This window comes from Mus caroli, chromosome 6 (genome assembly GCF_900094665.2).
Source record: "Mus caroli chromosome 6, CAROLI_EIJ_v1.1, whole genome shotgun sequence".
NCBI lineage: Eukaryota > Metazoa > Chordata > Mammalia > Rodentia > Muridae > Mus > Mus caroli.
In genome coordinates this window covers 123,033,161-123,036,702 of record NC_034575.1, presented here as the reverse complement: position 1 = coordinate 123,036,702, position 3,542 = coordinate 123,033,161, and the positions used below count along the sequence as shown (strand labels likewise).

General features: G+C 50.3%; 1 long non-coding RNA gene across 1 annotated transcript in view; it reads left to right on the top strand.

Moving 5' to 3' along the window:
- LOC115031328 overlaps positions 1-2,901 on the top strand; it is a 6,019-nt gene extending 3,118 nt beyond the window's left edge. Inside the window, exon 2 of the long non-coding RNA XR_003836948.1 lies at positions 717-2,901. This is a non-coding gene — a long non-coding RNA (uncharacterized LOC115031328). The remainder of the gene's footprint in view (positions 1-716) is intronic.
- Positions 2,902-3,542: the final 641 nt, after the last annotated feature.

The window sequence follows — 3,542 nt, the reverse complement described above, 5'->3', positions numbered from 1 at the left end:
ATATATATATATATATATATATATATATATAATGCTTTCTTTTCTTCTGTTTCTCTTCTAAGCTTGGGTTTTATTCCCTGAAGCTGTGCTCCTTGCCACGTGGCTGCCTGTCTTCCACGTGGCTGACATCTCCTGGTTGCTATCCAAGCATAACTCAAACAGCATCACTTTCCTGTAGTCCTCTTCTCTATTTGCCTCCTCCAGGGAGCTGCCGAGATTCACAGCTTGCTCACTCTGGTGGAGTTTGTTTGTTTGTTTGCTTGTTTGAATTTGATTTAAATTGTCCTGGAGCTTCCTTTTTGAATTTTTAAAATTCTTTCTGACATTGTTTTCTTTTGAGACATACCCTCACTGTGTAGCTGTGGCTGGCCTGGAAGTTGCTGTATAGACTAGGATAACCTGGAACTCAGAGATCCACCTGCCTCTGCTTCCTGGATGGTAGGATTAAAGGTGTGTTGGCACATGAGATCTAGCCATTAAATTCTTTATTAATAATACCAAGAACTCCAAGAGGGGATCCTGATTACCTCGCAGTATGAGGCAATTCTGCCAGGACTCTCTAGATTTTCAGTAACGCTTGGGTCCTTTAACTTGAGCCTCGTGCTAATCTGTAAAATGGAAAGACAGAAGTAATAAATGCCTGCCTCCAGCGACGGAAAAAAAATCTTAAACAAGTAAGTAACGAACAAGCAGGAATGATTTCCTATTTATTCTAGACTACAACATAACTTCATGGTGCCAACCCAGAATAGAAGATTCGAAAGCAAGCTGTTGCATGCTGACCAATCCAAGGGAGTCAAGATCTTCCTTTGTCTCCTCCGCAAAAGCTCTGCCAGCCGCAGCCATTCCTGCCTGGAGGCAGAGCCTAGAAGTTTCCAGTTGCCTGCCTCTGTTTCCCCATGCCAGTTCAGAATGCACCCAGATCTCTTCCTTGCCATCTGGATAGCATTCTCTTCGAGGGCACTTTGTGAAAGAACTCAGCTGTAGGTGGGAATGAATGTTGCGAGTTTCTCAATGGACTGGAATTGTAAATCACTCTGAAGTTGGGATGAAACCCTAGGAGCTGTGCCATGCAAACCACAATTCCCTAAACCTCTGTAAAAATTGCCCTGAACCCCCTGGAGACCTGGCAAGGCGTTCGTTTTTTGTTGCTTGGCACTTGGCTGCTCCGGTTCTGGCTGAACCTCAGCAGCCCAGAGGCATATAAACACTTACAGCCTCAAAGCCTAAGCCCTAGACAAGAATGCCTCCCGGACCCCTGGATACTTTCCCTTCAGCCTCTAAAGCAAAAGGAAACCCCTCAGGCTCTCGGGGATGGCGGCGGGGGCAGGGGTGGTAAGCAGGGAAATACAGCTGGCACTGGCTCTCGGGTGAGCCTTGGTCCTATCCTTCTTGCGCTCTCGAAGCAGATCCTAGGATCCATACTTGAGTTTGTGCATCAGCTGGGCTAGGGACCTTGATTGCCAGTCTTTGCAGTTGTGCTAGGGAATACTGGAGGCCAAGGCCCTTGGGCCTGGGAGGCTGCAGATGGAGCTCACAGGAAGCTTTGAAGTTCTGAGCAGGACGGGGGAGGCGTGGGAAGTGAGACGTCTGTTTCCCTGAGTTCCCAGGAGGCGAGATGTCTCTCTGTTATCTTATAGGCCTCAGCATAGCCTAAAGGTGCTGGCTAAAGCCAGTCTTGGCCCTGAGTAAATCAGGCCAGAACCAAAGAACACACTTGAATGGAAGTGGAAAATTAGCCGCTATGCAGGAGAAAGCCTCCTCTCCAAAATATATATGCATCAAAGTGTACCCCTGTCTAGCTGGGACAGGAGCCATGAAAATGCAAATGTGGGTTTTGAGAATGCTAATGTTGGAAGTGGAGAACAAAGCGGAGACAGACTTCTTGGGGCCAGGCAGAGGGCCCCAGGGCAGGATGTGGGAGCCAGTGGGGGCAGGGATGAAAGGGGGAAGGAAGCGGTGTGAGGGGCCTGGAGATGAGAGAACAGCAGGAGCCTGGCAGGGCTGAAAGACTAGAAAGAAGGGAGTGTAGAGAGGACGGGCCCAGAGGACCTGACCGCTGACCGCTGACCTGAGGCCATGGGCCCAGGAAACAGGAGGGGGACTTGAGGGAACTATCTCAGAGTGGCAACCCAGCGGGGTAGGATGTGCCTAGAGGTCAAGGCTTGGAGCAAGAGACAACAGAAGGTCCCGGGTTTCGTTAAAAGCCAGGAAACAGGAGGCAGGCTCTGCTTGGGCGCAAGAGGTATAAAAGAAGGTGCTATAGTCCAGTGCTGTGCCAAAGCCAAGCTGGACTGGTGCCGTTGCACCTAGAGCTGCATCACGGGCTTGCAATCCTATGCTTGCAGATGGAGGACTGCCTTCTCAGTGTCCTGAGATGCAGAGCTCAGTGGCCACTATGAGGCTGGACGAGCGTAGAGTTTGCTTCCTGGATGCTTGTTGGTACCTCTGAAGGTGAAGCAGCAGCAGCCCAGGCCTTCATAATGCAAGCCACATCCACCTGTAGAGGCCTGATGAGGCTCCCTTCCTGTTCAGTCTAGAAAACCAGCACATGCCTCTTCAGTTAAGCTGCATCCCCTCTCCCAGAGGTGCTGCTGTGAGTCCTCTGGTACTGAGAAGTCCCCACCCTAACCACTATAGCCTCGTGATTAGAAAGCAGACCCCTGGAGTAAGTTATTGGACCCCAGAGAGATTAAAGTGTGGTCAGAGGTACCAGGCCAAAGTCAAAGGCCAAAATGGGGAAAACTCCCCTCCATTTTGGGAGTGAGTGGCTACTTCCGTTGGAAGAATGGATCCAGGTGATGTGCTTGACCTGGGGACCTTGTTCATCTCATCCTTTCTCAGATGCACCCAGTGTGGTCCTGGCTTACAGTTCACATTCAATAAATCACTCCTGAGTCACTGAGTCTTCCCATGTGGCTAAGAGTAGTAGTGGCCCGCTCTCTCTGCACCCTCTAGGGCTTGGCCCAGCACCTGTTGAATGAATGCTTGGGTGAATGAGTCCATTCATTGGAGAGTCTGGGGCCAGGCACAGGGCAAGGCAGTGAGAATACACAAGGGAATACGATATGATCCCCATCCCTGCCCTTGCGCAACTCCTTGGCCTCGTGAATGAATAGAAGAAAGGGAGTATGAATGGAAACTGTGGGAAGGGCCAAGCCCTTCTGCTAATTGCTTTATGACCTGGTAGATAGCTCAGAGATACAGCCCTGTGGTGCCCTGCCCTCTCCTTCTGGCCACGCTTGGCTGCATGCAGTATGGATGAGTGGCCAGCAGCAGTCTGGATCTCAGAGCTTCCAACAGGTGCTTTTGTTCATAGAAAAGGGGTATCCACTACCCTGCTTTTCTTTACACGATGCTGGCAGAGAGTGGGAGAATGTTGGCATGGTCAGTTCATGGAGAAAAATGCACCCTATAGGTTCTCTTGGGCCCAGTGACTATTAGAGACCATAGAGGCAGAAGAACACAGCCCTATGCATGTGGGTGCATGACTCTGTGTGTGTGTGTGTGTGTGTGTGTGTGTGTGTGTGTGTGTGTGTGTG